We start from the raw sequence: 22097 nt of genomic DNA on the forward strand, positions 1-22097 counted from the left end.
CATGTTGTTGTCCATTTGAAACATAACAAGCCATTAGACCTACTCCTGGGCTAAAAAACATGCTTGATGGATAATCTTTAGTCTGGGAACCAGTCCTTAGTTTTCAACTCATTGTCAGAGACCAAGGAATGTGTCTGCAAAGAGGTGATATTTGATGATTTACGCTAGTCAAATATCTTGATGATTCAAGCATGACATGCTTGTGAATGATACTAGCCTGGGAGACGGTCTGTTTCTGCTCTCCTGACACTCCTAATGGAACTGTCATGCCAAACATGTTTAGCTTGACAATGGAGTCGGCAAAAGCATGAACCCTAACAAAGATGAGGGTCTAACTCTACCTTAAAGATCTATGGTAAAATGACTGTAATAACTGACTACCAGTGGTCTACTCTTCCTTAAAGATTATGTTTAATAACTGACAGTACCAGTGGTCTACTCTACCTTAAAGATGATGGTAATGACTGTAATAACTGACAGTACCAGTGGTCTACTCTACCTTAAAGATGATGGTAATGACTGTAATAACTGACAGTACCAGTGGTCTACTCTACCTAAAGATGATGGTAATGACTGTAATAACTGACAGTACCAGTGGTCTACTCTACCTTAAAGATGATGGTAATGACTGTAATAACTGACAGTACCAGTGGTCTACTCTACTTAAAGATGATGGTAATGACTGTAATAACTGACAGTACCAGTGGTCTACTCTACCTTAAAGATGATGGTAATGACTGTAATAACTGACTACCAGGGGTCTACTCTACCTTAAAGATGATGGTAATGACTGTAATAACTGACAGTACCAGTGGTCTACTCTACCTTAAAGATGAAGGTAATGACTATAATAACTGACTACCAGGGATCTACTCTTCCTTAAATAGATTATGTTAATAACTGACAGTACCAGTGGTCTACTCTACCTTAAAGATGATGGTAATGACTGTAATAACTGACAGTACCAGTGGTCTACTCTACCTTAAAGATGATGGTAATGACTGTAATAACTGACTACCAGGGATCTACTCTTCCTTAAATAGATGATGGTAATGACTGTAATAACTGACTACCAGGGGTCTACTCTACCTTAAAGATGATGGTAATGACTGTAATAACTGACTACCAGGGGTCTACTCTACCTTAAAGATGATGGTAATGACTGTAATAACTGACTACCAGGGGTCTACTCTACCTTAAAGATGATGGTAATGACTGTAATAACTGACTACCAGGGGTCTACTCTTCCTTAAATAGATTATTAATAACTGACAGTACCAGTGGTCTACTCTACCTTAAATAGATGATGTTAATAACTGACTACCAGTGGTCTACTCCACCTTAAATAGATTATTAATAACTGACTACCAGGGGTCTACTCTACCTCAAAGAGATAATGTAATGACTCTAATAACTGACTAGCAGTGGTCTAAAAGAAAAAACAAGCCATGAGGTCGAAGCAATTGTCCGTAGACCTCAGAGACAGGATTATGTTGAGGCATAGGTCTGGGGAAGGATACCAAAACATGTCTAACAGCATTGAAGGTCCACAAGAACAAAGTGGCCTCCATCATTCTTAAATGGAAGAAGTTTGGAACCACCAAGAATCTTCCTAGAGCTGGCCGCCCGGCCAAATTGAGCAATCGGGGGAGAAGGGCCTTGGTCAGGGAGGTGACCAAGAACCCGATGGTCACTCTGACAGAGCTTCAGAGTTCCTCTGTGGAGATAGTTGTCCTTCTGGAAGGTTCTCCCATCTCTGCATCACTCCACCATAAAGGCCTTATGGTAGTAAAAGACAGCCCCTTTGGAGTTTGCCAAATTACTCTCAGACCATGAGAAAGAAGATTCTCTGGTCTGATGAAACCAAGATTTGGCCTGAATGCCAAGTGTCACGTCTGGAGGAAACCTGGCACCATCTCTACGGTGAAGCATGGTGATGGCAGCATCATGCTGTGGGGATGTTTTTCAGTGGCAGGGACTGGGAGAGTAGTCAGGTTCGAGGGAAAAATGAACGGAGCAAAGTACAGAGAGATCCTTGATGAAAAAATGCTCAGACTGGGGAGGTCCTGAGGATTTTGGAAGGCAAAGGTTCACCTTCCAACAGGACAACGACCCTGAGCACACAGCCAAGACAACGCAGGAGTGGCGTCAGGACTAATATCTGAACATCTCTGGAGAGACCTGAAAATAGCTGTGCAGATATGCTCCCCATCTAACCTGACAGAGCTTGAGAGAATCTGCAGAGAAGAATGGGAGAAACTCCCCATATACAGGTGTGCCAAGCTTGTAGTGTCATACCCAAGAAGATCTAAGGCTGTCATCGCTGCTAAAGGTGCTTCAACATAATAGCCCTGTGACCGTTTTATCATAACCTGTGTCAAGTCACATCTTAGAATCTCTGCTACGTAAGTGACTAAATAAACACATCCAGTCTAATATACAGCTACTGCTGAAATACCTAACCCCCTACTATAAAAGCAAGGACAGTGATGCAATAGTTTTATGTTTTTTGTAAAACGAAGAGAGTAGAGATGGTTCATTATTGATGAATAAAGTAAGAAGACACATGATTAACATTATACCAGGGATAGTGTCATCATATAGGCACTACCGCTGGTATGTCAATCATATTTTTGGACTTTTTTTCATGATATCCTTATCAATGAATCAAGATCTCTTTCTTTTTCCATAAATCAAATAGCTCTGTGGCTGTTTCATCATAATCCTAGCCTGGCAAATAGTCTTAGTGGCCGTTTCATCATAGTCCTAGCCTGGCAAATAGCCCTGTGGCCATTTCATCATAGTCCTAGCCTGGCAAATAGTCTTAGTGGCCGTTTCATCATAGTCCTAGCCTGGCAAATAGCCCTGTGGCTGTTTCATTATAGTCCTAGCCTGGCAAATAGTCTTAGTGGCCGTTTCATCATAGTCCTAGCCTGGCAAATAGCCCTGTGGCCATTTCATCATAGTCCTAGCCTGGCCAATAGTCTTAGTGGCCGTTTCATCATAGTCCTAGCCTGGCAAATAGTCTTAGTGGCCGTTTCATCATAGTCCTAGCCTGGCAAATAGCCCTGTGGCCATTTCATCATAGTCCTAGCCTGGCAAATAGCCCTGTGTCCGTTTTCATCATAATCCTAGCCTGGCAAATAGCCCTGTGTTAGTTTTCATCATCGTCCTAGCCTGGCTTTTATCATTTAATATTACCTATGTCTCAGAAATCTCTGTGAATCTAGGATTATGGAATTATACACTAATGTTTAGCTGTATGTTTAGTTCGTGACTCCTTCATAAATAGCTTTGCAATCAATGTTGCTGTGAAGGTCTGTTGAGTGTTTTAATCTGTTCAGATGTTGTTGTGTAAGGTCTGTTTGTCTTTATTGTAATCAATGTCCTATTTCTTCTCAATACAGGAGTGGGCAGAAAACAATGAGACACGAGGCCAAATCGAAGACACTGTGCTGTATGCTTATTACTGTGAGTAGGATACTATTGTATTCATATAGGCATATTTATCAAGGCACAGTGCCAGCAAATCATTTTAGTAATACAATCTGTATTCATCTCAGTTAGCCTACCTAGGCAGTAATACTCTGTTAGCTATTTTACCTAGGCAGTAATACTCTGTTAGCCTACCTAGGCAGTAATACTCTGTTAGCCTACCTAGGCAGTAATACTCAGTTAGCCTACCTAGGCAGTAATACTCTGTTAGCCTACCTAGGCAGTAATACTCAGTTAGCCTACCTAGGCAGTAATACTCTGTTAGCCTACCTAGGCAGTAATACTCTGTTAGCCTACCTAGGCAGTAATACTCTGTTAGCCTACCTAGGCAGTAATACTCTGTTAGCCTACCTAGGCAGTAATACTCTGTTAGCCTACCTAGGCAGTAATACTCTGTTAGCCTACCTAGGCAGGTAATACTCTGTTAGCCTACCTAGGCAGTAATACTCTGTTAGCCTACCTAGGCAGTAATACTCTGTTAGCCTACCTAGGCAGTAATACTCTGTTAGCCTACTAGGCAGTAATACTCTGTTAGCCTACCTAGGCAGTAATACTCTGTTAGCCTACCTAGGCAGTAATACTCCTGTTAGCCTACCTAGGCAGTAATACTCTGTTAGCCTATTTGCTCATGAGCCGTTAGTTTCCTCAGCCCAGACTCTACCCAATCAGAGAATCTACTTCCATCAGTCGCATAATGTCATCAGAATTTCTCTTTGACAGACAAGGTACAACACTGTGCATGTAAATCCCAGCATGCACTTCAATTCACCTGCCCACCATGCGTTACTTGACTTTGTCCTCTAGACTGAGTCGTAGACACCACTAATATGATTTTCTGTGTTGCTGTCAAAGATTTGGATGAAAAATGCACTCAAAGGAAGAGTTGAATTTACAGGGTCTTATATAATGCAGAAGTAGTGAGGTCTTAAATGCAGATTTGGATCCTATCAGGAATGTAATTGATTTAATGGCCAAATGGCCTCTTGTCTTGTGTATGGCCTTTTGTCTTGTGTATGGTACAGCAGTTCTACTCAGATTTGTCAGTTCTATCTCAAGGTACTTAGCTTACAGTACGTGGAAGCATCATATCTCTCTCTGCATACAGAGTGGAGGGAGGGAGGGGGGGGGGGACATAGTGGAGAGAGGGGGGAGGACAGAGTGGAGGGAAGAAGGGGGAGGAGAGGACAGAGTGGAGGGAGGGAGGGGGGGGGGGGACAGAGTGGAGGGAGGGAGGGGGGGGGCATAGTGGAGGGAGGGGGGGGGACATAGTGGAGAGAGGGGGGAGGACAGAGTGGAGGGAAGGAGGGGGAGGAGAGGACAGAGTGGAGGGAGGGAGGGGGGGGGACAGAGTGGAGGGAGGGAGGGGGAGGAGAGGACAGAGTGGAGGGAGGGAGGGGGAGGAGAGGACAGAGTGGAGGGAGGGAGGGGGGGGGGCAGAGTGGAGGGAGGGAGGGGGAGGAGAGGACAGAGTGGAGGGAGGGAGGGGGAGGAGAGGACAGAGTGGAGGGAGGTAGGGGGAAGGAGAGGACAGGGGGGAGGGAGGGACGGAGGAAGAGAGGACAGAGTGGAGGGAGGACAGTATAGAGTGGAGGGAAGGAGGGAGGACAGAGGCAGGGAGGGAGGACAGTATAGAGTGGAGGGAAGGAGGAGAGGACGGCGTAGAGTGGTGGGAAGGAGGAGAGGACAGCGTAGAGTGGTGGGAGGGAGGAGAGGACGGTGTAGAGTGGTGGGAGGGAGGAGGGGGACGGTGTAGAGTGGTGGGAGGGAGGAGAGGACGGTGTAGAGTGGTGGGAGGGAGGGGGGGGGACATAGTGGAGAGAGGGGGGAGGACAGAGTGGAGGGAAGAAGGGGGAGGAGAGGACAGAGTGGAGGGAGGGAGGGGGGGGGGGACAGAGTGGAGGGAGGGAGGGGGGGGCATAGTGGAGGGAGGGGGGGGGACATAGTGGAGAGAGGGGGGAGGACAGAGTGGAGGGAAGGAGGGGGAGGAGAGGACAGAGTGGAGGGAGGGAGGGGGGGGGACAGAGTGGAGGGAGGGAGGGGGAGGAGAGGACAGAGTGGAGGGGGGGAGGAGAGGACAGAGTGGAGGGAGGGAGGGGGGGGGGGGCAGAGTGGAGGGAGGGAGGGGGAGGAGAGGACAGAGTGGAGGGAGGGAGGGGGAGGAGAGGACAGAGTGGAGGGAGGTAGGGGGAAGGAGAGGACAGGGGGGAGGGAGGGACGGAGGAAGAGAGGACAGAATGGAGGGAGGACAGTATAGAGTGGAGGGAAGGAGGGAGGACAGAGGCAGGGAGGGAGGACAGTATAGAGTGGAGGGAAGGAGGAGAGGACGGCGTAGAGTGGTGGGAAGGAGGAGAGGACAGCGTAGAGTGGTGGGAGGGAGGAGAGGACGGTGTAGAGTGGTGGGAGGGAGGAGGGGACGGTGTAGAGTGGTGGGAGGGAGGAGAGGACGGTGTAGAGTGGTGGAGGGAGGAGAGGAGAGGACGGCGTAGAGTGTGGGAGGGAGGAGAGGAGAGGACAGCGTAGAGTGGTGGGAGGGAGGAGAGGAGAGGACAGCGTAGAGTGGTGGGAGGGAGGAGAGGAGGGCGTAGAGTGGTGGGAGGGAGGAGAGGAGAGGACAGTGTAGAGTGGTGGGAGGGAGGAGAGGAGAGGACAGTGTAGAGTGGTGAGAGGGAGGAGAGGAGAGGACAGTGTAGAGTGGTGGGAGGGAGGAGAGGACAGTGTAGAGTGGTGGGAGGGAGGAGAGGAGAGGACAGTGTAGAGTGGTGGGAGGGAGGAGAGGACGGCGTAGAGTGGTGGGAGGGAGGAGAGGACGGCGTAGAGTGGTGGGAGGGAGGAGAGGAGAGGAGGGTGTAGAGTGGTGGGAGGGAGGAGAGGACGGTGTAGAGTGGTGGGAGGGAGGAGAGAACGGTTGTAGAGTGGTGGGAGAGAGGAGAGGACGGTGTAGAGTGGTGGGAGGACAGAGGCAGGGAGGGAGGACGGTGTAGAGTGGTGGGAGGGAGGAGAGGACTGCGTAGAGTGTGGGAGGAGTAAAGGACGGTGTTAGAGTGGTGGGAGGGAGGAGAGGACGGTGTAGAGTGGAGGGAGGGAGGAGAGGAGAGGACAGTGTAGAGTGGTGGGTGGGAGGAGAGGACGGTGTAGAGTGGTGGGAGGGAGGAGAGGAGAGGACGGCATAGAGTGGTGGAAGGGAGGAGAGGACCATGTGGAGAGGACGGTGTAGAGTGGTGGGGAGGGAGGAGAGGACGGTGTAGAGTGGTGGGAGGGAGGAGAGGACGGTGTAGAGTGGCGGGAGGGAGGAGAGGACGGTGTAGAGTGGTGGGAGCGAGGAGAGGACGGTGTAGGGTGGTGGAGGGAGGAGGGAGAGGACGATGTAGAGTGGTGGGAGGGAGGAGAGGACGGTGTAGAGTGGTGGGAGGGAGGAGAGGAGAGGACGGTGTAGAGTGGTGGGAGGGAGGAGAGGACGGTGTAGAGTGGTGGAGGGAGGAGAGGAGAGGACAGTGTAGAGTGGTGGGAGGGAGGAGAGGATGGTGTAGAGTGGTGGGAGGTAGGAGAGGACGGGGTAGAGTGGCGGGAGGGAGGAGAGGACGGTGTAGAGTGGTGGGAGCGAGGAGAGGACGGTGTAGAGTGGTGGGAGGGAGCAGAGGACGGTGTAGAGTGGTGGGGAGGGAGGAGAGGATGGTGTAGAGTGGTGGGAGGGAGGAGAGGACGGTGTAGAGTGGTGGGAGGGAGGAGAGGAGAGGACGGTGTAGAGTGGTGGGAGGGAGGAGAGGATGGTGTAGAGTGGTGGAAGGGGAGGAGAGGAGAGGACAGTGTAGAGTGGTGGGAGGGTGGAGAGGACGGTGTAGAGGTGGTGGGAGGGAGGAGAGGACGGTGTAGAGTGGTGGAGCGAGGAGAGGACCGGGCTTTGTAGAGTGGTGGGAAGCGAGGAGAGGGCACGGTGTAGAAGTGGTGGGAGGGGAGGAAGAGGACGGTGTAGAGTGGTGGGAGGGAGGAGAGGCACGGTATGTAGAGTGTGTGAGGAGGGAGGAGTAGGACCATGTGGAGGGAGGGAGAAGAGGAGGGCGTAGAGGTGCGTGGGAGGGAGCGAGAGGACGGTGTAGAGTGGTGGGAGGGAGGAGAGGACGGTGTAGAGTGGTGGGAGGCGAGGAGAGGCACGGCGTAGAGTGGGTGGGAGGGGAGGAGAGGACGGCGTAGCAGTGGTGGTGAGGGAGGAGAGGACGGCGTAGAGTTGGTGGGAGGGAGGAGAGGACGGGCGTAGAGTGGTGGGAGGGAGGAGAGGACGGCGTTGAGTGGGTGGAAGGGAGGAGAAGGGACGGCGTAGACTGGTGGGAGGGATGAGAGGAGAGAGACGGTAGTAGAGTGGAGGGGAGGGAGGAGAGGATTAGGACGGTGTAAGAGTGGTGGGAGGAAGGAGAGGACGGTTGTAGAGTGGTGTGGAGGGAGGAGAGGAGAGACGGTGTAGAGTGTGGGAGGGAGGAGAGGACGGTGTAGAGTGGCGGGAGGGAGGAGAGGACGGTGTAGAGTGGTGGGAGGGAGGAGAGGACAGTGTAGAGTGGTGGAGGGAGGAGAGGACAGTGTAGAGTGGTGGGGAGGGAGGAGAGACGGCGTTAGAGTGGTGGAGGGAGGAGAGGAGAGGACGGCGTAGAGTGGTGGGAGGGGAGAGGACGGCGTAGAGTGGTGGGAGGAGGGGAGGATGAGGACGGGTGTAGAGTGGTGGGAGGGAGGAGAGGACGGTGTAGAGGGTGGGAAGGAGGAGAGGAGAGTACCGGTGTAGGAGTGGTGGGAGGGAGGAGAGGACGGTGTAGAGTGGTGGGAGGGGAGGAGAGGATGGAGGCAGGAGAGGGTGGAGGGGAGGGAGGACAGAATAGAGTGGAGGGGAGGAGAGAGGACAGAGTGGAGGAGGAGAGGAGAGGACAGAGTGGATGGAGGAGAGGAGAGGACAGAGTGGCTGGAAGTAGAGGACAGAGTGGCTGGAAGTAGAGGACAGAGTGGCTGGAAGTAGAGGACAGAGTGGCTGGAAGTAGAGGACAGAGTGGCTGGAAGTAGAGGACAGAGTGGCTGGAAGTAGAGGACAGAGTGGCTGGAAGTAGAGGACAGAGTGGCTGGAAGTAGAGGACAGAGTGGCTGGAAGTAGAGGACAGAGTGGCTGGAAGTAGAGGACAGAGTGGCTGGAAGTAGAGGACAGAGTGGCTGGAAGTAGAGGACAGAGTGGCTGGAAGTAGAGGACAGAGTGGCTGGAAGTAGAGGACAGAGTGGCTGGAAGTAGAGGACAGAGTGGCTGGAAGTAGAGGACAGAGTGGCTGGAAGTAGAGGACAGTGGGCTGGAGGAGGTAGAGTGGTGGGAGGAGGACGTGAGACGGCCGTAGTAGAGTGGTGGAGGGAGGATGGAGGACGGCACCGTTTGTTTTAGGTTAAGAGTGGTGGGAGGGAGGACGGGAGACGGCGTTAGAGTGGTGGGAGGAGGGAGGAGGACGGGTTTGTCGAGTGGTGGGAGGGAGGAGAGAGGACGGTTGTTTGTTTTTGTTTGTAGAGTGGTGGGAGGGTAGGAGGAGGAGGAGGTAGACGTGTTTTGTTTGTTAGTAGAGGACGGTGTAGAGGTGGGAGAGGGAGGAGAGGAGAGTACGGTGTTGTAGAGTGGTGGGAGGGAGGAGAGGATGGAGGCAGGAGAGGGTGGAGTGGAGGGAGGACAGAATAGAGTGGAGGGAGGAGAGGACAGAGTGGAGGGAGGAGAGGAGAGGACAGAGTGGATGGAGGAGAGGAGAGGACAGAGTGGATGGAGGAGAGGAGAGGACAGAGTGGATGGAGGAGAGGAGAGGACAGAGTGGATGGAGGAAGATGGAGAGGACAGAGTGGCTGGAAGTAGAGGACAGAGTGGCTGGAAGTAGAGGACAGAGTGGCTGGAAGTAGAGGACAGAGTGGCTGGAAGTAGAGGACAGAGTGGCTGGAAGTAGAGGACAGAGTGGCTGGAAGTAGAGGACAGAGTGGCTGGAAGTAGAGGACAGAGTGGCTGGAAGTAGAGGACAGAGTGGCTGGAAGTAGAGGCAGAGTGGCTGGAAGTAGAGGGCAGAGTGGCTGGAAGTAGAGGGCAAGAGTGGCTGGAAGTAGAGGGCAGAGTGGCTGGAAGTAGAGGGACAGAGTGGCTGGAAGTAGAGGCAGAGTGGCTGGAAGTAGAGGGCAGAGTGGCTGGAAGTAGAGGGCAGAGTGGCTGGAAGTAGAGGGCAGAGTGGCTGGAAGTAGAGGGCAGAGTGGCTGGAAGTAGAGGACAGAGTGGCTGGAAGTAGAGGACAGAGTGGCTGGAAGTAGAGGACAGAGTGGCTGGAAGTAGAGGACAGAGTGGCTGGAAGTAGAGGACAGAGTGGCTGGAAGTAGAGGACAGAGTGGCTGGAAGTAGAGGACAGAGTGGCTGGAAGTAGAGGACAGAGTGGCTGGAAGTAGAGGGCAGAGTGGCTGGAAGTAGAGGGCAGAGTGGCTGGAAGTAGAGGGCAGAGTGGCTGGAAGTAGAGGGCAGAGTGGCTGGAAGTAGAGGGCAGAGTGGCCGGAAGTAGAGGGCAGAGTGGCTAGAAACCAAGCCTCTCTCACACCAAGCCCTCTCACACCAAGCCTCTCTCACACCAAGCCTCTCTCACACCAAGCCTCTCTCACACCAAGCCTCTCTCACACCAAGCCTCTCTCACACCAAGCCTCGCTCACACCAAGCCTCTCTCACACCAAGCCTCTCTCACACCAAGCCTCTCTCACACCAAGCCTCTCTCACACCAAGCCCGTCTCACACCAAGCCTCTCTCACACCAAGCCTCTCTCACACCAAGCCTCGCTAACACCATGGGGTCAACCCAGCAAAGATGAAAATAGCAGCAACATCTCTATCCTCCAGAACTGGCCAGCGTAATCATCCACTCTTTAACCCCTAGAGGTGATGTCTGCGCAATCTTATTTGCATAATACAATTCCCATAAAAACAGTCTGTTAAACTTTAGATATCTGTTTTTTTGCATTGGATGCGTCTCAGTCCACTGCATCTGCCAATGTTGCACTTCCGCATCTTCGGTGAAAGGGGACAGAGCTAGAGTGGTGTTTGTTAGACCCTGTGATATCCCGAAATCGTTCTTCTTACAAAATCGTCTGTAGCTTCCGAACAGTCCAACGTCTGTTAAAACAATTCCATATAGCTTATTCCAACACTGCCCCGGCTTAGACAGGGCTGACACTGTAATGGGTTAAATAAGGACAGTAAGAAAGCAAAGTGAAGCACAAAGAACAGAACAGTGGGGTAAAATCCCTGTTGAGCAGGATTATACATCCTTAAAGAGAGATTGTCTCTCTAGAAACTCACTATGGGATTGTGTATTATCTATATAAAGAGTCCGGCTTTAAATGGGGGACGTGTCATTCCTCCAATTACAGCGTTGAGTTTGACAGAAGCTGGACAGATCCGCTGGGCTGGCTGGCAGTTGTTTTGTTTTGTCATGGTTGAGAGACTATGATTCCTTTTTCACCCAGAAAGGAGGAGGGAGCAGGGGAGAGGCTTTAAAGAGCTTGCATACCCTAGCATGTGACATCGTGTGTCAATGTGATGGTGACTAAGGGAGCCTGTCTATGCTGCAGAAGCGTGTGTGTTTTGTGCTGTGGAAATAACCTTCGGCAGTCGATCAGGAAGGTTCAAGGCTGTTGGTTTAAACATACAGTACATAAAACATATCGAAATGATGTGACTCTTCAAAGCCATTGACGAGGCTTATTCGCATTAGCAGCAACATGCATTGGTTTCTCTTGTTTCTGATAACAAGTGTCTTTCTGGCACTGGTGTTTCTGATAACAAGTGTCTTATAGTCACTGGTGTTTCTGATAACAAGTGTCTTTCTGTCACTGGTGTTTTTGACAAGTGTCTTTCTGTCACTGGTGTTTATGATAACAAGTGTCTTTCTGTCACTGGTGTTTCTGATAACAAGTGTCTTTTTGTCACTGGTGTTTCTGATAACAAGTGTCTTTCTGTCACTGGTGTTTATGATAACAAGTGTCTTTCTGTCACTGGTGTTTCTGATAACAAGTGTCTTTCTGTCACTGGTGTTTCTGATAACAAGTGTATTATAGTCACTGGTGTTTATGATAAAAAAGTGTATTTTTGTCACTGGTGTTTATGATAACAAGTGTCTTTTTGTCACTGGTGTTTCTGATAACAAGTGTCTTTTTGTCACTGGTGTTTCTGATAACAAGTGTATTATAGTCACTGGTGTTTATGATAACAAGTGTATTATTTGGTGTCTAGACTCTTTCAGCTCAACTAGTCTGTCCCCTTGTAGTGAGAACAATTGAAATGGCTGTCTTGATAAAATGGATGTTGTCATGGCAGCCAGAAACAGAGGGGGAGGAGTATCAGGAGCAAATAGTTCTCAAAATAAACTGAGGAGTCAACACTTTCATCGAAAACAGCTTTTTTTATGAGGAAGAAATCATTTATTTGGTAGCTAGTGAATCAAAGAGCTTGCAATCCTTTCAATGAGTCAAGGTCAATCTGACTAGGGACTTAGAGAGTGAGATGTTTAGAAATATAACTAGAATCAGATATTGTAGACGGTGTTTACCATTCTCTATAGGTCTCTACTGTAATATAACTAGAATCAGATATTGTAGACAGTGTTTACCATTCTCTATAGGTCTCTACTGTAATATAACTAGAATCAGATATTGTAGACAGTATTTACCATCCTCTATAGAAGGTCTGTACTGTAATATAACTAGAATCAGATATTGTAGACAGTGTTTACCATCCTCTATAGAAGGTCTCTATTGTAATATAACTAGAATCAGATATTGTAGACAGTGTTTTACCATCCTCTATAGAAGGTCTGTACTGTAATATAACTAGAATCAGATATTGTAGACAGTGTTTACCATCCTCTATAGAAGGTCTGTACTGTAATATAACTAGAATCAGATATTGTAGACAGTGTTTACCATCCTCTATAGAAGGTCTGTACTGTAATATAACTAGAATCAGATATTGTAGACAGTGTTTACCATCCTCTATAGGTCTCTATTGTAATATAACTAGAATCAGATATTGTAGACAGGGTTTTACCATCCTCTATAGAAGGTCTGTACTGTAATATAACTAGAATCAGATATTGTAGACAGTGTTTACCATCCTCTATAGGTCTCTACTGTAATATAACTAGAATCAGATATTGTAGACAGTGTTTACCATCCTCTATAGGTCTCTACTGTAATATAACTAGAATCAGATATTGTAGACGGTGCTTTACCATCTTCTATAGGTCTCTACTGTAATATAACTAGAATCAGATATTGTAGACAGTGTTTACCATTCTCTATAGGTCTCTACTGTAATATAACTAGAATCAGATATTGTAGACAGTGTTTTACCATCCTCTATAGGTCTCTACTGTAATATAACTAGAATCAGATATTGTAGACAGTGTTTTACCATCATCTATAGGTCTCTACTGTAATATAACTAGAATCAGATATTGTAGACAGTGTTTACCATCCTCTATAGAAGGTCTCTACTGTAATATAACTAGAATCAGATATTGTAGACAGGGTTTTACCATCCTCTATAGAAGGTCTGTACTCTAAGTCTAAGGCAGATTGTTGCAGTGATCCACTTGAATCTATTCCCCGTGGCAGCATGCAGATACACTGCAGTGGTACAGAGGGGTAATCAGATGCAGGGAGAACTGCAACATGTTGGCTATTTGACAACGACAGCGACTTGTAGAAGTTCTCATCCTGGACACATCCCATGTAGTAGCAGGGTTAAATCCCATAGCTGGATTTTGAAGGTATTTCTCAGGGCTCCTACCGCTGTATTTCATGTTGAATTAGAGTTATTGATTGAGTGTATTTTTCCTCCTCTCATTCTCTCCTCTTCTGCATCCTGTGAGGGACGGAAGGGGGAGGGGTGTGTTTTTATTCACCAGTAGGGGGAGCTGAAGCTCCATGTATATCTGAGCCTCAACACCACAGCCACCAAGGCTTCTAAAGAGGGTTCCTCCTGATCTAACCTTGAAAGCAGGATTTTTATTCAAAGGTAGATTGACAGGGGTTGTCAAAATCTCTCTCCCTCTCTCCCTGTCTCCCTCTCTATCTCTCCTATCTATTTATCCTCCCTTGCTCTCTCTCTCTTTCTCCCTCTCCCTCTCTCTCTCTCTCTCTCTCTGGACTAGTAACCGAAAGGTTGCAAGATCGAATCCCCGAGCTGACAAGGTACAAATCTGTGGTTCTGCCCCCGAACATGGCAGTTAACCCACTGTTCCTAGGCCGTCATTGAAAATAAGAATTTGTTCTTAACTGACTTGCCTATTTAAATAAAGGTAAAATAAACACATTTGTCTATCTTCTCTCTCGCTTCAATCACAGTTTTGTCTATGCTGGTTAGGGTTGCACGTTTTGAGGAATATTCAGAGGTGGAAACTTTCCATGGGAATATATGGGAATTAACGGCAATATATGCAAATTAATATTAATACCATTTAAATGTAGATGTTTTTTGCCATGGATATATTTACCAAAATATGGAGACAGAAATATAAACCTTTTACCTCATCATAAATAGACATAATTGCAAATTATTAAATAAAACAATTTAGTTACGAATTGAACTTTAATTAAATGAGTTGACTCTTCACACGGGATGATTTCACTGAACAGCAAAAGAAAGGGAATATTGAATGATCCCCAATGATCCATCGCATCTCCCCAAAAAACATTTTCAACATTTTCATCTGTAAAATGATAGTCTAGAAACTAAAGCTTTGGTTGTCTTCCTCTCAGGCTTCAATGTCTTCTCCCTGGACCTCCTCAATGTCCACCTCTTGAACATCAGACTCTGAGGCCTCATCTTCACGGTCACTTTCCAACCTGGTTGAGGATGGCTTGTTGTCAGGCTCAAAAAGCCCGGATGGCCACCAATTTTTCAACCCTTGTGTTGGTCTGCCTGTTTAGTGCTTTGGTGTGTTTCTAAACAAGGACCAGTTGCGCTCTGAGGCAGCTGATGTTGGTGGGATTTGGAGGATGATGGAGGCAACAGGGGAAAGAGCCTCAGATCCACAAAGTCCCTTCCACCAGGTGGCTGATGAGATATGTTGGCACGACTGCCATATTGCATCTCCATCCCAAAGCCCTTGCTTGGAAGTGTACTTCACCAGACTGCCAAGAACCTTGCCTTCAACCAGGCCAAGGTGGCGAGACACAGAAGTGATGACACCATAGGCCTTGTTGAGCTTTGCACCAGACAGGATGCTCTTGCCAGTATACTTGGGGTCCAACATGTACGCTGCGGCGTGTTTGGGCTTCAGGCAGAAATCTTCATGCTTTTTGATGTATTTCAGAACTGCATTTTCCTCTGCTTGGAGCAACAGTGAAGTGGGCAGGGCAGTACGGATTTATTCTCTTACATCTGCAAGCAGAGTCTGAATGTCAGACAGGATGGCATTGTCTCCCTCAATCCGTGCAATGGCTACTGCTATAGGTTTCAGGAGTTTCAGGCTGCTTACCACTCTCTCCCAAAATACATCAACCAGGAGGATCCTCTTGATGGGGCTGTCCATATCGGCAGACTGTGATACGGCCATTTCCTGGAGAGACTCCTTCCCCTCCAGGAGACTGTCAAACATGATGACCGCTTCAATGTGGTGCTCTTATTCTTCTCACTTTGCTGCTATAGCTTGATGACCCTTCACATACCTAATCATGTCCTTGGCTCTCTTGTAGAGTGTATCCATGGTTTTCAGTGCCATGATGTCCTTGAGGAGCAGATTCAATGCATGAGCAGCACAGCCAATGGGTGTGATGTGAAGGTAGGACTCCTCCTTAGACCAAGCAGCCTTCGTGTTCATGGCATTGTCTGTCACCAGTGCAAATACCTTCTGTGGTCAAGGTCATTGATGACTGCCTTCAGCTTTGCTTGACCTTCACTTGAACTCTGTTGAACTCTGCATCCAGCAAATGAGTAGATAAAGCATGTCTGGTTGGAGGGGTGTTTGCTGGGTGAAAAACATTCAGAAATCTCTTCCAATACACATTGCCTGTGAGCATCAGAAGTGAACCAGTTGCATACACAGCTCGAGCAAGACATTCATCAGCATTTCTCTGACTACGTTCCTCCATTGAGTCAAAAAACCTTCTGATTCCAGGACGACCATGAGCTGTTGCTATCGATAAGGTGTCGGATTCATCATTTTCACCTCGAGTAAAAGTAGAGGGACTTTTGTCAGAGATTGCTTGTTGTGAGTGCTGAGGGAACTTTATGCACTTGGCCAGATGATTCTGTATCTTTGTTGCATTCTTCACATATGATTTGGCACACAATTTGCAAATGTCTCCACACATCAGACAGTGCCCATGGCATTTTCCTGTAAAGATTAGAAGAAAATGTATAAAAAAAAAAAAATACAATTCCATGTACAGATACATATTTAAGCAGTTAGATTAAACAACTCCTTTGTAAGTTAAATGTTTTAAAATGAAAAGTATGGAAACCGGTGAATTAACACTCCTCAGTTAGCAGGCTCAATCAAGCTAAAACTCACATGGTAGCAAAAACTAACTAGCAGCAATTGTAAACAAGTTAGACATGATTTAAACGCACTTTGCTGTAGGCTACTTAACTACTAGTATTCACCCCACCCAGTATTTTAATCAAAACTTACCAGAAATGTGATGGAAAATTCACTGTGCATGCAGAGGGTAGTATTTCCATTGACTTGGGGATAGTTTAACCAAAATATGCCAGAAGACCTAGAATTGCCTTATGTATCCCATTTAAAAAGGTTCACTGTTATAAGCAAAGAATTAAAGCAAAATCTTCAAATTTCCCAGGCTTAACTTCCCATGGAACATTTCAGGAAGAATTCCCAAAATTTAGGGGAAAGTTTCCAACCCTTTGCAACCATAATCCTTGTTTCATTTTGTTCCTTGAAAGATACGATCCACACACTTAATCATCAAGTTGATGAGCTTTAAACCTCTTCAGAGAACAAACAATAATAGAAGCCTAATCATCTGCTCAAATAACAAAATACTAAGAAAAGTACCCCAACCCATTCCCCCCTCAGTCCCCACCCACACCCATCCCCCCCCTCAGTCCCCATCCACACCTCAACCCACTCCACCTCAGCCCCCATCCCCATCCACAATCTTCTATATTGTAGCGGGGTGAACAGACCGTGGCTCGGGTAGCTGAGGTCCTTCGTGATCTTCTAGATTGTAGCGGGGTGAACAGGCCGTGGCTCGGGTAGCTGAGGTCCTTCATGATCTTCTAGATTGTAGCGGGGTGAACAGGCCGTGGCTCGGGTAGCTGAGGTCCTTCGTGATCTTCTAGATTGTAGAGGGGTGAACAGGCGGTGGCTCGGGTAGCTGAGGTCCTTCGTGATCTTCTAAATTGTAGCGGGGTGAACAGGCCGTGGCTCGGGTAGCTGAGGTCTTTCGTGATCTTCTAGATTGTAGCGGGGTGAACAGGCCGTGGCACGGTTAGCTGAGGTCCTTCGTGATCTTCTAGATTGTAGCGGGGTGAACAGGCCGTGGCTCGGGTAGCTGAGGTCCTTCGTGATCTTCTAGATTGTAGCGGGTGAACAGGCCGTGGCTCGGGTAGCTGAGGTCCTTCATGATCTTCTTCCTGTGACACCGGGTGCTCAATATTATAATATAATAGTATTAATATGCCATTTAGCCGAGGCTTTCATCCAAAGCGACTTACCAACATTCACATTGGATCCAGAGAGCTAAACCTGTCTCCCAGTCTATTCTGATTGTGAATTGCCGTAGGATCTGGGTCCCTATTCATCAAGTATTTCTGATAAGGAGTGCTGATAAGGTTGGATAATTAGGATCGCTTTTGCCTTTTAGAACATAATGAATAAGAGGCTGAACCTGATCCTAGATCACCACTCCTACTCTGACAAGCTCTTTGAATATGGACCCACATCTGACACATTTGACCTTGCATTTACAAAAGGTTAATGTCCCAAACATCCCAAACTCAGATGAACTCTAATCAGCTGCTTCTCTCTCTCCGTTGAGGCGTCTTGTTCTCAGGCCGGGCCGGTTGTTGAGCATTGAGCACTTCAAAGTAGTGATGCAAGATAAGCCCCTCTAGCAACAGGCCTAACAACCCTGAGCTCTCTAAATAAATCATGACTTTCAGTTTCTTCTGCTGCGTTCCCGCCCCCATGCACCCTCATTTTGGGGAAGGAAGAGGTGCTAGAGAGGATGTAGGTATGCAATCCTCATGGTCAACGCGTGTGTATTCTAGGGGAGGTGTGTGAGAGAAAGTATGTGTTTTGTGGGGTGCTTTGTCCCTAATTATTTACATTTGCATAATTTAGCAGATGCTCTTATCCAGAGCGACTTACAGGCGCAATTAGGGTTAAGTGCCTTGCTCAAGGGCACACCGGCAGATTTTTCACATAGTCGGCTCGGAGATTTGAACCCCAGGTAGAGTAAACCACCCATCCAACCCCAGGTAGAGTAAACCACCCCAGGTAGAGTAAAGCACCCATCCAGCCCCAGGTAGAGTAAACCACCCCAGGTAGAGTAAACCACCCATCCAACCCCAGGTAGAGTAAACCACCCCAGGTAGAGTAAACCACCCATACAACCCCAGGTAGAGTAAACCACCCCAGGTAGTGTAAACCACCCCAGGTAGAGTAAACCACCCATCCAACCACAGGTAGAGTAAACCACCCCAGGTAGAGTAAACCACCCATCCAACCCCAGGTAGAGTAAACCACTCCAGGTAGAGTAAACCACCCCAGGTAGAGTAAACCACCCATCCAACCCCAGGTAGAGTAAACCACCCCAGGTAGAGTAAACCACCCCAGGTAGAGGTAAAGAGGAATACTGTAGGACAGAAGGTTGAGCATGTCAGAACAACCTGTCTCTGAGTTACTGGTGTGTTCACCTGCGTGTGTACTGTTTTAAATTAAACTATCAGAACATGTACAGAACCAGAACCCTTGTGTGTTACACCTCACATCCCCTCTGTACCCACTGTCCTGTGTGTTACACCTCACATCCCCTCTGTACCCACTGTCCTGTGTGTTACACCTCACATCCCCTCTGTACCCACTGACCTGTGTGTTACACCTCACATCCCCTCTGTACCCACTGTCCTGTGTGTTACACCTCACATCCCCTCTGTACCCACTGTCCTGTGTGTTACACCTCACATCCCCTCTGTACCCACTGTCCTGTGTGTTACGCCTCACATCCCCTCTGTACCCACTGCCCTGTGTGTTACACCTCACATCCCCTCTGTACCCACTGTCCTGTGTGTTACATCTCACATCCCCTCTGTTTCCACTGTCCTGTGTGTTACACCTCACATCCCCTCTGTACCCACTGTCCTGTGTGTTACACCTCACATCCCCTCTGTACCCACTGTCCTCTGTGTTACACCTCACATCCCCTCTGTACCCACTCTCCTGCAGCTTTCTTCTCATTTGACAGCCCTGCTTCAAGCCTTCAACCAGTTAAGAGTGTCGGACTGCTTCCTGAATGGCACCCTGTTCTCTTTAAAGGGACCTTGTGTTGACCCGGGCCTGCAGGGTATCCCATAGGCCCCACTTTTAGCTTTGATTCTCACTAGTGAGCCAGCCGTGCCTAGCAGAGCTTAGTGCTGGCCTGGTTACATATCCACCGTAGTACTGGAACCACAATGGGAACAGACCAGATATCTAAGCCAGCAGGGTGCAGTTCAGGTTGGCACCGTGGTGTGAAGCTGGTATTAGATGGTGCACAGAAGGATGGACATGGGAGTGTAAAGCCTAATTGTCTTGGCTGAAGAAGTATGTAGCTACAGTACGTGTCTGTTCTCCAGTGGGCTGCAGAACTTCACATGGTCAACACTGAACACTTTCTACTTCCCTTTTTCCTCCACTTCTATCTGTTCTTTTACTAAATAATAGTTTGAACAGCCTGCCAGGTGAAAGCACTTCTGGCAAGGCCTCTATCTTCTTCTTCTCTCCTCAGTTTACCTCCACTTGTGTTCTGTAAGGTTTGGAGGCCAGGTCACCGAAGAACACTACTGGAACTATCAAGGAATAGGTTGTTCAATCTCCTCGGCCCATGGTACGGTTAAATATCACTTTAATGCACCGGTGTTATGAAGGAGGTGAATGAACTGTAATGAATGAGTTCCCTTCAGAAAGTGGCCTGTGTGCCGGTCTTTTGGGTCAGTGGCTCATTATGATAATGTATTGCATCAAGAAGCTGCCCATCCTGCCCTTCCCCTGGTGTGTGTGTGTGTGTGTGTGTGTGTGTGTGTGCGCGAGGTCCACATCAATCCACTATTCATGTCTTGTATTGCACGGCCACTCCAAGAAATTGATGCAGCTCTGCCTCCTGCAGCGCCAGGACAAGAAGCCCTGTGGACTCTGCCTCCTGCAATGCCAGGACAAGGAGCCCTGTGGACTCTGCCTCCTGCAACGCCAGGACAAGGAGCCCTGTGGACTCTGCCTCCTGCAACGCCAGGACAAGGAGCCCTGTGGACTCTGCCTCCTGCAACGCCAGGACAAGGAGCCCTGTGGACTCTGCCTCCTGCAACGCCAGGACAAGGAGCCCTGTGGACTCTGCCTCCTGCAACGCCAGGACAAGGAGCCCTGTGGACTCTGCCTGCAACGCCAGGACAAGGAGCCCTGTGGACTCTGCCTCCTGCAGAGCCAGGACAAGAAGCCCTGTGGACTCTGCCTCCTGCAACACCAGGACAAGGAGCCCTGTGGACTCTGCCTCCTGCAGAGCCAGGACAAGGAGCCCTGCAGAGTTCCACAAGACCTGAGTTCAAACCCTATTTGAAATCTTTCAACCAGTTATGGTGTTTGCTCTAGCTTGGCTGGAGAGCCATATAGGCATATATGGCTACCGTATTGGGGACTACTCTATTGGCCCATTGCGCCAGGCAAGCTGAATTAAGCCCAGATTTAGTATCTCTTACAAGAGGACTAGAGACTCTGCTTTTCAATCAGATAACGCACCATAGAAAACAGTTCAAAAGGGCTGTCTTCAACCTTTTAAACGTCTCAGGGATTTTTGTGCAGTTCTCCAAACGACCGAGATGATGAAATGAACAGTGCAGTGGGTTGGTCTCGGACACCACATACTGAGGTCACCATCCAATTGAATAGGCCTAGGTCTCAGCTATATCATGCATGACATGAACAATGTGCGCTTTATGCCTGTACAATGTGGGCTGTAGCAATGAATCTTTCTCCATTTAGAGGGCAGTTAGCCTGGCTGACATAACATTGCATTTTCATGTCGTAATCCAAACCTCATTCTCACATGATGGAATTTAACATCATACTTTGTGTCCGGGTCCCCGGGCCACAGTCATCCACCTTTTCCTAATTAATGGAAGGATATATTGTTTTTTTTTATGGTATCGATTTGGATTCTATTGCAGTCAGAGATCATGTGGAGAAATTCCTCTTGCAGCTTGGGGGAGGAGGGGTGGGGGGGTGTCTGTGTGTGTGGCATATTCTGTCATCAGTATTCTTGGTGTTGCTCCGAAATAGGACGGTCAGGCCCTGGAGGTCGGTCTGCAGAGAATCTAATACAACAGCAAATGATCAAACAGGCTGATTTGTAATGTGATGAGGCTCGGCACAGGCCAAGAGGGTAATGCTGCTATACTGGCAGACTGTGCTAATTTACAAGCTTGTGACAATCATTCGCAGGTCCTGCACAGCTGAGAAGATGTGTGTGTGTGTGTGTGTGTGTGTGTGTGTGTGTGTGTGTGTGTGTGTGAGAGAGAGTGTGTGGAGGATGAGGGACTTGTTATGGAGGAATAGGATGTCCTGCATGACATGAGGGACTTGTTATGTAGGAATAGGATGTGCTGCATGACATGAGGGACTTGTTATGGAGGAATAGGATGTGCTGCATGACATGAGGGACTTGTTATGGAGGAATAGGATGTGCTGCATGACATGAGGGACTTGTTATGTAGGAATAGGATGTGCTGCATGACATGAGGGACTTGTTATGGAGGAATAGGATGTGCTGCATGACATGAGGGACTTGTTATGGAGGAATAGGATGTGCTGCATGACATGAGGGACTTGTTATGGAGGAATAGGATGTGCTGCATGACATGAGACACTTGTTATGGAGGAATAGGATGTGCTGCATGACATGAGGGACTTGTTATGTAGGAATAGGATGTGCTGCATGACATGAGGGACTTGTTATGGAGGAATAGGATGTGCTGCATGACATGAGGGACTTGTTTTCAGGGTTGATTTATTTTTGATCCCGTTAGAAGGAGATGTTGATTTTGATACAGATACAGAGATATGGGGATGACCTTGGTGTGGTTTGGATCCATAGAGGTTCAGAGTCAACAGCTTAACTCAACCTGTATTATAGATCATAATTAAAGCCCCTGCTCTTACAGCGGTAGAGACAACTCTGACTTTATTGAAAAGTTTCAATGCTAAACTCCAGTTCAAGAGAACAGCTTAATATAACATGGACTCTCATATGGACCTTGTTTTTTGACACGTTCTAGAACTGTTGAATCTTGGCCCCTGACCACTTCCAGTTACGTGGTGTAAGTTTTTGTTTTCATTGTAGTGAGCCCAGTCAACAAGC

General features: G+C 48.3%; 1 protein-coding gene across 1 annotated transcript in view; it reads left to right on the forward strand.

Annotated features, from left to right (window-relative positions):
• Positions 1-3399: 3399 nt before the first annotated feature.
• LOC116363223 (probable lysosomal cobalamin transporter) overlaps positions 3400-22097 on the forward strand; it is a 118625-nt gene continuing 99927 nt past the window's right edge. Inside the window, exon 1 of the mRNA XM_031817028.1 lies at positions 3400-3471. The gene's annotated coding sequence lies outside the window, so the exon portion shown is untranslated. The remainder of the gene's footprint in view (positions 3472-22097) is intronic.

The sequence above is a fragment of the Oncorhynchus kisutch genome, unplaced genomic scaffold (assembly GCF_002021735.2).
Source record: "Oncorhynchus kisutch isolate 150728-3 unplaced genomic scaffold, Okis_V2 scaffold915, whole genome shotgun sequence".
Taxonomy (NCBI): Eukaryota; Metazoa; Chordata; class Actinopteri; order Salmoniformes; family Salmonidae; genus Oncorhynchus; species Oncorhynchus kisutch.